Raw genomic sequence first — 12,737 nt, forward strand, 5'->3', positions numbered from 1 at the left:
GACACAGAGTGACCAAAGGATTGAGGTGGATAAGGAGCATGCAGCTAGGCAAGGGAGCAGGAAGGTGTAGAATCATAGAATATCAGGGTTGGAAGGGGCCTCAGGAGGTCATCTAGTCCAACCCCCTGCTCACTGTAGGCTTCACTGTATGCTGGTCTCCTGTATTTCCCTGGTAGGGTCTGCCTCTTTGTGAAGTTTGGATTACCAGTATATAGATTTATATAGACACCTACTCATCACAATCAGCTTGGTTATCTTTAGCCCCGTGACCATGTCTCTCTCACCAACAGAAGTTGGTCTAATAGAATATATTACCTCACCCATCTTGTCTCTCTAATCAAACCAATGTCATTTAAACTGGATATTGCCCCAAACTTGTACTACATTTATCCCTTCAGGTGAATCAATTTGACTCTCTGCATTTACTCTGACAGATGACATACAATGTTGCTTGAAATAGACTTCAGAATGAGTGAAGTGTGTGTGTGAGAGCACAGCTCCATATGGTCGGAGAGTGGGGTTGATCCACATTCTAAATAATGTGGAAACTGTCCTCCTGCTTTGTCACTTTGACTGTATTTATTCAGCCAGATGAGCTCTGAGATTTGGGCTCAGAGGGGCAGAGGGGCATTGACTTGCATTTTGTCAGAGCGGCACTGACTTGCATTAGGGATTGTGCAGACCCTACCCCCACAAGGGAACTCATGGAAGCAGTGTTCCTCATGGAAGGAGTGTTCCTCAAGGAATGTCCCCACTGTGCAAGGGGAATGTGTTTGCAAACTTCACCATCCTTTGGGATAGGGATAGGGATAGGGTAGAACCTACCTCGTTGTGGTGATGGTAGTAGGGGGGACACGCACACAAGATGCTATCCCTACAATCCTCTGATCACAGGGGCTGTGACTGCAACAGGCCCTGGTCCAGGGAAAGCTCCTAATTACCCTCCCCATCCTGTGTCTGTCTATCCAGGCTGGGAGGAACACTCCCAGCTGCAGGGTAGACATACCCCAAGATGCCACCTGACCACACATCTAACATGCACAGAGATTTGACAGAGCAGAAGATATTGTCCTTCTATTTTCTCCATTTTGCAAAGACTTCTACCAGTTTTTTGCTTTCTCTGCATTAATGAACCCCTCTACGTTAAATGCATCCTCTGCATTAAAAGATGAGATGCAGGAGGACAGAAGCAGAGGTGTAAAAGATTAGCGTGTAGAATAGCGGTAGAGTAGGACACCAGTATCAAGCTACACCTGGGCTTATTGTAATCCCATTTAAGTAATAAATTCTCTCTCTCTCCCTGTGACACTTTTGCAATTATGGTGTGCGTGATGGCCTGGCTTAGCTGCCTACATATTACTCCAGGGGGAATTCTGTGCCACTGCACACATGCAGAATTCATGTCTCCCCACAGATTTTTTTTTCTCTCACAGAATATAGATTCTGCTGGAGAGGCACTGCAGTTACACTTTCCACCCACCTGGGGCTGCTGTGGAACAAGAAGAGAGGGCAGCCAGCTGGAGAGGCTGTGTCCCTCACAGAGGCACCAGGTGAAGAGGCAGAGGATGGATAGAGTGGGGGCACACGGGGCTGCTTGGGAGGTCACGGACTGGGGTTCAGAAGGGTTGGTGGGGGGACAGACTGGGGTGCAGGCTCAGGAGCTAGTGGGGTGACAGCATTAAGCCAGGAGCTGAATGGAAGTGGGGCTGCAGAGCCATATGGGGATGGAGGGTAGGGGGTGCAGGGCCACAGGGGGATGGGGGAGGGGACTTCAGGGACACAGGGATAGGGGAGGGGTGTGCATGGACACAGGGGGATGGGGTGGAGGGGGGCTGCAGGGACACACCTAACAACCCTCAAGGTTCACTCCCAGGCTCCTTCCCTCTCCCTCATTACTCCTGACTCCAACAAGCCTTTGCACTGCTTCTGAGTGGTGTGGGAAATATGGTTCTGTATTGTAGTTTAAATGAATTACTGAAAGTTCTATATTAATATGCCTAGTAAGGACTCTATTTGTCAAAAAAATGTTCCTGAATCTTTTTTTTGTATGTACGCCTCTACCTCGATATAACGCGACCCGATATAACATGAATTTAGATATAACGCACTAAAGCAACGCTCCGGCGGGGGGGGGGGCTGCGCACTCCAGCGGATCAAGGCAAGTTCGATATAAAACGGTTTCACCTATAACGTGGTAAGATTTTTTGGCTCCTGAGGACAGCGTTATATCAGGGTAGAGGCGTATTGTTACAGACATACTTGCTGACGGGTATTTTGAAATAAATTACCAAAATAATTGAAACTGGCATGACTATATTGTGCCATTTTGACAATAAAATATGCAGAATTTGAAAATATTATGCACAGAATTTTTATTGTTTTGGTGCAGAATTTTTTATTTTTGGCGTGGAATTCCCCCAGGAGTAACACATCATCTGAGGATCAAATAGCTAATAGCATTTTCATGTTAAGGCCTATTAACTTATCCAGCTAGTGCATAACAAGGTAATAGGTTTATCCATGGACCACATGCTTAGTCTTATTCTCCTCTTGCAGATTTAGACCTTGACTCTGTCTTGTACTACATACCTGTGCAAAGGAGCAGTAATAGGCCCTCCTTGCATCTCTATGTGGACTACCCATACCTTAGGTGTGCTGAAGTAAACTGTTTGCCAGCATACTCTTCCCCCAGAGAGAAGGGTCAGGGAGTGGGCAGAGCTTTTGCTGGAGTAACTGGGTTAGTTTTGGGATTGGAGGGGGAAGGGGAGAGGAAATAGTAATTTACTGCTGCCAACATCAATTTACTACTTCCTACCCACAGGCAGGAGGAAGCAGGAGAGGAATTGTGTCTTACAGGTATGTGTGAACAATGCTTCCTGGGGCTGGTACTTCAGGTCATATGCTCCCCTGGTCAGGGCTGTGCCTAAAGGTACATAATCTAGTTCTTACTGATCTCCTGACTTATGCTGATGTAAGTGAGAGGAGGCTTAAGCCCTTAATATTTCTCTTGTGCATTAACTTTATTTTTGTTTTACTTTCCTGAAGTTGTTGGATAAATTTAATATTGTCATGTGGAAGCTAAAGTCCTTGGCTGTCATGGTGATGAAATTGTGACTCCTAAGTTTTACCTATATGTCCCATATCTGCTCTGCCTACTTCTCTAAAATCCTCTGCCTATTCCTGCATAAATAGGTAGAGCTAGAAGTTTTGTACTGGAATTGGGTGACAAAAATTCCCGACTGACCAGATGAATAGTTATCAGAAAACCATGTGATTTATAAAAAATAGGGCTCCAAAATTCTGGTTAGTTTTGTATTTCTATTTGTTAGATTATTTTCATGTTATGTGGTGGTGTGATTTTTTTAAATTCATTTTGTATCTTTTAAAATCTGCAAATAAATCTCCTGTGTGGGGAGGCCCAGAAGGCCTACCATGATCTGCCTGAAGAGGCTGCGGCAGACTACCCCCAGCTGAAAGCAGAGATCCTGGCCAGATCTGGGGTAACGACAGCAGTGTGGGCCCAGCAGTATCATGGTTGGAGGTATCAAGAAGACAAAACCCTGCAGTCCCAATTGTATGACCTCATGCATCTCGCACGAAAGTGGTTGCAAACAGAGTCCCGGAGTCCGGAAGAGATACTAGCGGTTCTGGTCATCAGCCGATACATGAGGGGACTACCACCAGACCTTCGTGCCTGGGTAAGCCAGAACGAACCCTCCACCTATGATGAGGTTGTCGCCCTGGTAGAGAGGTGAAGGACAGCGAGGGAGCTGACCTGACCAGTTAAGGAAGAGGTACCCCGGGTTAAACTAGCAGCACCAAGCCCTAAAGTTCAGGTGACTGGGCCACCAGGAGGGCCCAGGTGGAAAAAGAGAGAGGCTGAAGGCCCATCAGAGGCCACAAAGAGTCGGAGCACTGAGGGAGAAGAGGATCGTGATGTTAGACTGCCCAAACCAAGAGACCGGGGAACGCCTAGGGCTCCATACAGATGTTATGCCTGCGGGGAGTGGGGACACATAGCTGCACAGTGTCCCAATGCTGAGGAGCCTATGCAGTGTAACCTGGGGAACTGGGCAGATCCATGCTCCCTAATCCACGTTGTGGGGGTCTCACTAACTCCACATATGTATACCAGACCAGTGAAACTAAATGGGTTAGGGACCACGGCACTGGTTGATTCGGGGAGTGCTATCACGCTTATCTCAGGGAAGCTCGTGAAGCGTAGTCAGCTGCTGTAGGCTAAACGTATGGGGATAACATGTGTCCATGGGACAGTTAGTTTCTACCCCACCATCCCAGTAAAAATTGAGATCCAAGGGAACACTACTGAGGTAGCAACAGGTGTAGTCCCTAAACTCCCATACCCGGTGCTCATAGGGAGGGACTTCCCAGGGTTTGGAAACTTACTCCCAGTAGGGGGATTGGAGAAAGATGGGGACCCTAAAATTGGTGAGGCATCCACAGCAGACTGTCAACCCCCAATCTTCTCTGAAATATCCCCAGATTTGTTCTCCACTCCCAGACAGGGTAGAAAGACAAAAAGGGAAAGAAGGGCAGCTAAGGCCTTGGGAACCTGAATACTGACCCAAAGCCAGAGGGTCGCTCTTGTAGGTAGGCGGACCCATGCAGCTGAAAAGGAGGCCACGCAGGAGGGAGAAGCACCTGAGTCTGACCCCCACCCTAACGCTTCTGAACCAGTAGAGGCAACAGAGACTGAGCCCCTAGATCTTGGGCAGATTAGCCCCGGGAGAGGAAATTTTGGATGGGACCAGGCAGAAGACCCAAGGTATGACAACATTAGGAAAGAGGTGACTGAAATAGATGGGGTCCCCATGGAAGGAAAAACCCAGGGACCAGGACCCTACCTCATAATGAAGAAGGATCTCTTATACCGGGTTGCACCAGTACAGGGGCAGAAGGTACAGCAGATCCTAGTACCTTAAAAACACCAGAACGCTGTATTAAGTCTGGCTCATAGTCATCTTTTGGGGGGGCATTTGGGGGTAGAGAAGACCCTGGCACGAGTCCTACGACGGTTCTTCTGGCCCGGAGTACATGAAGAAGTGCGGAGGTATTGTGCCTCCTGCCTGGAGTGTCAGCTGCACAGTCCCCGTCCCCACTTGAGGGCACCTTTAGTACTCCTTCCCATCATAGAGGTCCCCTTCGAGCGAATAGCCATGGACCTAGTGGGACCCCTGGAGAAGACGGCTCGGGGCCACCAATATATACTTGTTGTTTTGGACTATGCTACTCGCTACCCAGAAGCTGTCCCCCTGCGGAACACAGCCTCTAAAACTATAGTCAAAGAGCTGGTGGGGATCTTTGCCCGAATGGGGCTACTGAAGGAGATATTAACCGACCAAGGAACCCCATTTATGTCGAAGTTAATGAAGGATCTCTGTATGCTGCTCCATATACATACCCTGAGAACTTCGGTCTAACATCCGCAGACTGATGGGTTGGTAGAAAGGTTTAGCCGAACCCTCAAGGCTATGATAAGGAAGGTGGTAAGTTGGGACGGGAAGGATTGGGACACCCTACCTTATGTTCGCTTTCTGGGAGGTACCACAGGCCTCAACTGGGTTTTCCCCCTTTGAGTTATTATATGGGTGTCACCCCCATGGCATACTAGATATCGCCAAAGAGATCTGGGAAGAGGAACCCAATGAGGGGAGAAATATAATAGAACATGTAATGCAGATGCGAGACCGGATAGCCCGGGTTACCCCTATTGTACGGGAACATTTGGAGAAGGCACAGGAGGCCCAGCGAACCCATTACAATCGCCAGGCAAAAGTGCGACAGTTCCAACCAGGGGATCGGGTTATGGTGTTGGTACCCATGGCAGAAAGCAAGCTTCTGGCCCAATGGCAGGGGCCCTATGAGGTGGTTGAACCCGTGGGGGAAGTAACCTACAAGGTGTGGCAGCCAGGACGCAGAAAACAAGAACAGATTTTTCACTTTAACCTTCTGAAACCCTGGCATGCACAAGAGGCATGCACAATGGTCCAAAAAGACCTAACCCAGGAAAACAAGCCTTCCAAACAGGTGAGAGTGTCTCCCGATTTAACACCAGACCAGAAGAATGGGGTGTCTGAGATGATCTTCCGGAACCAAGATGTGTTCTTGACAAAACCGGGTCGAACAACCGAGACATATCACCACATCGTCACGAACCCTGGGGCTATTTAACAATGAGGCCCTATCGGGTGCCAGCGGCAAAAAGGGAGGAAATAAAAGCAGAAGTAAAAAAAATGCTGGAGTTGGGGATCATCGAAGAATCCCACAGTCAGTGGTTCAGCCCAATCGTGCTGGTGCCCAAACCTGATGGCACCACAAGATTTTGCAACGACTTCCGGCGACTAAACAAAGTATCCCATTTCGACACGTACCCCATACCTCGCATAGATGAGCTAGTGGACCGTCTGGGTAATGCCGGTACTTGACTACCCTAGACTTTACAAAGGGGTACTGGCAGATTCCCCTTGCAGAAGACGCAAAGGAAAAGACTGCATTCTCTACACCAGAGGGTCTTTTTCAATATACTGTCCTCCCTTTTGGACTACATGGGGCCCCAGCTACCTTCCAGCGCCTCATGGACAAGCTATTACGCCCGCATAACAGTTATGCTGCTGCCTACTTGGACAATGTGGTCATTCATACCCCAGACTGGGAAACCCACCTGGAGAAGGTGGAGGCAGTCCTCGATACCTTCAGACGAGCTGGCCTTACAGCAAACCCTGCCAAGTGCACTGTAGGGTTTACAGAGGCGAAATATCTTGGCTACGTTGTGGGAAAAGGTCTGGTAAAACCCCAAGTGAACAAGTTAGAGGCCATCCAAAATTGGCCCCGACCAAGTCGCAAGAAACAAGTCCGGGCGTTCCTAGGTGTGGTGGGGTATTACCGATGATTTATCCCCCACTTGCCACAAGGGCAAGCCCCCTGACAGACCTAGTGAAAGCCCGTGTATCTGATCTGGTGAGATGGTCTGACGCAGCAGAGGAAGCATTCACAGACCTACGGATTGCCCTCTGCAGTAACCCCGTACTGATAGCCCCTGATTTCACCAAGGAGTTTATCCTGCAGACGGATGCATTGGAAGTAGGGTTGCGGGCCGTTCCATCACAGATGGTCGGGGAGGAGGAACACCCAATTCAATACCTCAGTCGGAAACTCCTTCCAAGGGAACAAAAATATGCAATGGTGGAGAGAGAATGCCTCGCTGTAAAATGGGCCATGGAAACATTGCGCTACTACCTGCTCGGGCACAGATTTGTCCTCATGACCGACCATGCCCCCTTCAATGGATGCAGTGGAACAAGGAGAAGCACACAAGAGTGACCAGATGGTTCTTATCCCGCCAACCTTTCCAGTTCCGTGTGCAACACAGATCAGGGAGCCGTCATGGCACTGTCTGGCGTCCCAAGCTGCCCAACCCCTTGGCGTTGAGCAGGGGGGAGGGATATGTGACAGACCCAGACCAGTGGGGTACAGGAGTCTGGTAGAGGGCAAATATACTGGTCACTGGATGAGTAGTTTTCTATTCCCTGAGTGACCAGAGCAGGGGCTGCACTAGAATAATCAGGAACCTGCTAGAACCAGTTAAAGCAGGCAGGCTAATTAGGACACCTGGAGCCAATTAAGAAGAAGCTTCTAGAAACAATTAAGGCAGGCTAATCAGGGCACCTGGGTTTTGAAAGGAGCTCACTTCAGTTTGTGGTGCGAGTGTAAGGAGCTGGGAGCAAGAGGCGCAAGGAGCTGAGAGTGAGAGGGTGTGCTGCTGGAGGACTGAGGAGCACAAGCATTATCAGACGCCAGGAGGAAGGTCCTGTGGTGAGAATAAGGAAGGTGTTTGGAGGAGGCCATGGGGAAGTAGCCAGGGAGTTGTAGCTGTCATGCAGCTGTTACAGGAGGCAATATAGACCGCTGCAGTCCACAGGGCCCTGGGCTGGAAGCTGGAGTAGAGGGTGGGCCTGGGTTCCCCCCAAACCTCCCAATTGACCTGGACCGTGGGTTCTCCCAGAGGGGAAGGTCTCTGGGCTGTTCTCCAACCCACATGGTGAATCTCTGAGGCAAGAAAATCCTCCAATAAGCGCAGGACCCACCAAGATAGAGGAGGAACTTTGTCACAACACCCTTTGCAAAGAATTTTAAATGTTAATGAAGCTGACAGTATAATTTGCATATCACTGCTTAACACTACATTTTGCTTTGTAATTTTTGCCTTGATGATTACTAATTATTGCAACACCTAGGGCAATTTTTCAAAAACTCATATTCCAGTAGTCTGGCTTTTGACACAACTTGCTCATGTAGGTTTGTTGGTCACACCAAAATGAAGGATTCTCACACTTTCATAAATGATCACAGTCCAATAATTCCTTGTTTAAAAATGACTCACTTCTCATTGTGCCCATTAACAGTGATGAATCAAAGAGGAAGACAAAATCTTTTGAAAAACAGAGGAGCACATATGCAATAGAAAATAATGCACCTATTCAAGGGAGAAACGCAAATTTCCAGTAAACAAATTAGAGCAGATTAGGAACAACCTTAAAATGAATGTTATTCCTTTGTGTGACACTATACTGTATTTACTCCTCTGGAGTGCATTAACTGACTCTACAACAGTCTGTGCACTAGGAGGTGTTCAGATACTAAGGCGATGGGTGTCATTAAAAAAAAACCCAGATAGATGTTGGAGATCACTAGTCACTGTATTCTTAACAGCCAGTCAGGTGTTGAGGGAGTCCTCCATGTTCTGAATTATAGCATGGAATAAGCACACCAGGCCCTTCACGGTCTCCCCACAAAATCTTAGTTATATTCATTCTTTAGATTAACCTTTTAAAACAAAGCCATTTTGTGTACATGTGCTGAATAGCCAAGTAAATGCCTAACTCGGTATGTGTGTAACTTTTGTGCTTTGTTCCATTACCTACTCTGTGCTGTTCGTCTTCCTTTATAACATCACAACTTTATTAAGGCCTCGATCCTGCAAGGAGATCTGAAGGAACAGATGCTTCCTCCCGGGCAGAGTCTCAGTGAAGTCAATGAAGAATGTTTGCAGATCTCTGTACGGAATCAGAACTTGGGACTGTAAAGGGGTCAGTAAACATTTGTTGTTGACTGACTTCACTGAGACTTTGCATGAGAGAACCAGAGCATGGGACTGTAAACTGAGTGGGGCAGGGAGTTACTCCTTTCTAAGTCTGTAAAACAACTATCATGCTATAAGAACTATCCAAATAATAGTAACCAAATGCAGTTTTCAGAAGTACAAATTAAGCCCCTGTTGCATTATTTTGTTGCTTCTAATGTCCTCTCTACAGCTCTTGTGAAAGTGAATCCTCATTGCCTGGTGAGAATAGTAGAACTGTAGGGCTGGAAGGGACCTCGAGTCATCAAGTTCAGCCCCTGCACTATGGCAGGACCAGGTAAACCTAGACCAACTTTGACAGGCTTTTGTGCAACTTGTTTTTAAAAGCTTCCTATGATGGGCACTCCGCGACCTCCCTTGATGTTTGATTTCTAGCTGGGGGAAAAACTTCACTGTAGCAATCCCAACCAGCCTGTTCTGGCCTGACACAAACTGTATGTAAACTGCAAAAAATGCAGAGAATAAAAGAGACCCAAACAGCTAGAGGAATGGCTGACCCATTTCAGGTGGGGACCCATTGTCCAAACCTGAACCAGCCATTTTGTGGTTTGAAAATGGTTAACATTTTGTTGTCATGAATTTCTGTACAGCTGCAGTAGGTCCAGAAATGCAAAAGGCAAAATAACTTCACAGGCTTTTCTTATGCTATTTCATATAGAGGTTTCTCTTGCTTTTTGAGGTGCAGAAGGGTAGAATATGGTTTGGTATGTCCTCAAGCTTTGGTACTTTGGGTGAAGTGAAGCCTGGATCTAAACCACTACATCTTTTATTCAACAGAAATTAGATTGTTTGAACTTTGCAAAACCAAAATTATTCCAGTTTTCCTGTTATATAGATGTTCTGGTCTTGTCCTAATTATCCTCCCAAACTTTGATTTGAGTACAATGGGACTCATCTCACTCTCACACAACCAAAACCTTGCCTCATTCTCTCTGTCAGCTAAAATGTATGTATAATAGTGTTTGTCTATAAATAGACAATAATTGGGAGGCTGCAGAGAAGTAAACTCTCTTCTAAACTGTTTCGGCTGCTGTTTTTAACCATTCTCACTCTTTTTGGAATCTCTTTTCTATTAACTGTTAAATATAAATCTATCTAAGAGGGCTCTTTGTGCTACTTAAATACACACTACCCCTTCTGAACTGATCTTGGCTTAGAAGCTTATGACATGTACATCTCTTGTAAATGCTACACAAAATGATGATAGAATAAAAGGACTTGCTCCCCAGATTACTACAAATCAGTCTGGTAATTGCAAAATAAAGGCTTTGCATGTGCTTTCAAAGAAAACAGTGACCCACAGGGCAGTTACTTGCTGTTATGCCATGGGGCAGTTACAGCTTGGTAAGTAAACCTGGCAGACTGCTGCACAAAGACTTATGTTTTTACTTTCCCTGATTAACCATGAGGCCTATTATCATTTTACTAGTGCCTGCTATTCTACTAGTGTATGTATCCAATAGACAAACCATAAAACATAACGTTTGCAATGTACATAATGTAGATGTTGCAATTTAGCACTCGTGTTTGCTAGTCTAAAGCACCACTTAAGAATTATGTAGACTTTCACCATATTTTTTTTTTAATTAAAAGTGGCTTATAATTAGTGTCTCCTGCACAGAGGGAAGTCGTGTTGAAGATATTGTACATAATAACTGTCCTGGAAGAGAATACATCACTCGCTTCTCTAAGGTAGAGGTGTTATGCAAACAGAAGGAAAGGGTAATGAAGCTCAAACTATCAGACACAAATGTATTAGAGAGAGAGAGAATAACAGATGCCAAAAGGGGTGCTATTCTCCCCTGGTGGGAGAAATGTAATTCTCAAGGGGGCAGATGATGATGTCCAAGGAGAATTATTTCTACTGCATTAGAGAGATGCTTAAAAGATTATCTTGAGAATCTCAAAAAGCTTACACCAGTTCCCTTTTTAAATGTCTATTTCCATTATTTTTCTCCCTCTAAATGGTTGCTTTGTTGCTGCAAGGAGCAGAAAGTGTTAGAGTGAATATCTTTGAGTAAAAATAGATTCTTCAGGGACTGCTGGAGTGGATCACAAAGAAATATAGAGCCATTTTTAGTTAAAGTGAGTCAAATATTTGTCTGAAGCTACTGATTTCTTTTTTACGTAATACTGTTTTTGACAGCTCTATAACTAAAGCGTGTTTAAAAGCCATTTTTAAAGAATAAAATGTTCATTTTGTATAGGAATCAGAGGGCCAAGAGGACATAATGTGAATGTAATTCCTAAGAATGGGAACTTGCTTTCTTGTACACTTTGGGGAGACTGGATATTGACTCAGCCATGAGCCCCATATCAAAGCTTAATTGGTAATGCACTTTTCAAAGGTGATGTTGATATTGCAGCAGGATCCTCCATCCTTCAAGAAAGACATATGTAATATCCTGACAATATTCCCAACCAAGAGTTGAGAGAAACCAAAGAAGAGAGTGGCTCCAGAGAACATATCCATGTTTTAATATATGCCCAATGCATTCTGGTAACGGCCTTGGGAGTTTATTAATTATGTCTATACATCTCTGTACTGACTACAGCTGATAGTATCTCACTATAAACATCAGCAATGTAATGTTCTCAGAGTGCTTTACAAACATCTAGTTTACCCTGATGTAACCTCTCAGAGGTACATAAAAATGATTATCCATATTTTATTAAAGAGGATATTGAGGCACAGAGCGGTTGATACTCCTATCTAGATACTACCTCAGAGTTATTCTGTCAGTGGCAGGTATTTCTCAAAGACCCCTGAGAGATGCCAGAAGGTGCGGTAGACACTGGAAGATCCAACCATGGTACTAGCTGTAGTATGTAACATATGACTTAAATTACCTTCTGTACCAGATGACTGGAGAATAGCTAATGTGACACGAATATTTAAAAAAGGCTACAGAGGCGATCCTGGCAGTTACAGGCCAGTAAGCCTAACTTCAGTACAAGGCAAATTGGTTGAAATTGTTGTAAAGAACAGAATTATCAGACACATAAATGAACACAATATGTTCGGGAAGAGTCAACAGAGGTTTTGTAAAGGGAAATCATGCCTCGCCAATCTATTAGAATTCTCTGAGGTTATCAACAAAGATGTGGACAAGGATCATCCTGTGGATATAGTTTACTTGGACTTTGAGAAAGCCTTTGACAAGATCCCTCACCAAAGGCACTTAAGCAAACTAAGCAGTCATGGGATAAGAGGGAAGATCCTCTAATGGATCAGTAACTGGTTAAAAGACAGGAAACAAAGAGTAGGAATGAATAGTCAGTTTTCAGAATAGAGAGAGGAAAATAGCAGTGTCTCCCAAGGGTCTGCAGTGGGACCCGTGCTGTACAACACATTTGTAAATGATCTGGAAAAAGGGTAAACAGTGAGGTGGCAAAAATTTGCAGATGTTACAAAATTATTCAAGATAATTAAATACAAAGGAGAGTGTGAAGAGTTACAAAGGGATATCACAAAACTGGGTGACGGCAACAAAATGGCAGATGAAATTCAATATTGATAAATGCAAAGTAATGCACACTAGAAAACACAATCCCAACTGTACATACATAATGATGG

Source organism: Chrysemys picta, chromosome 3 (assembly GCF_011386835.1).
Source record: "Chrysemys picta bellii isolate R12L10 chromosome 3, ASM1138683v2, whole genome shotgun sequence".
Lineage (NCBI taxonomy): Eukaryota > Metazoa > Chordata > Testudines > Emydidae > Chrysemys > Chrysemys picta.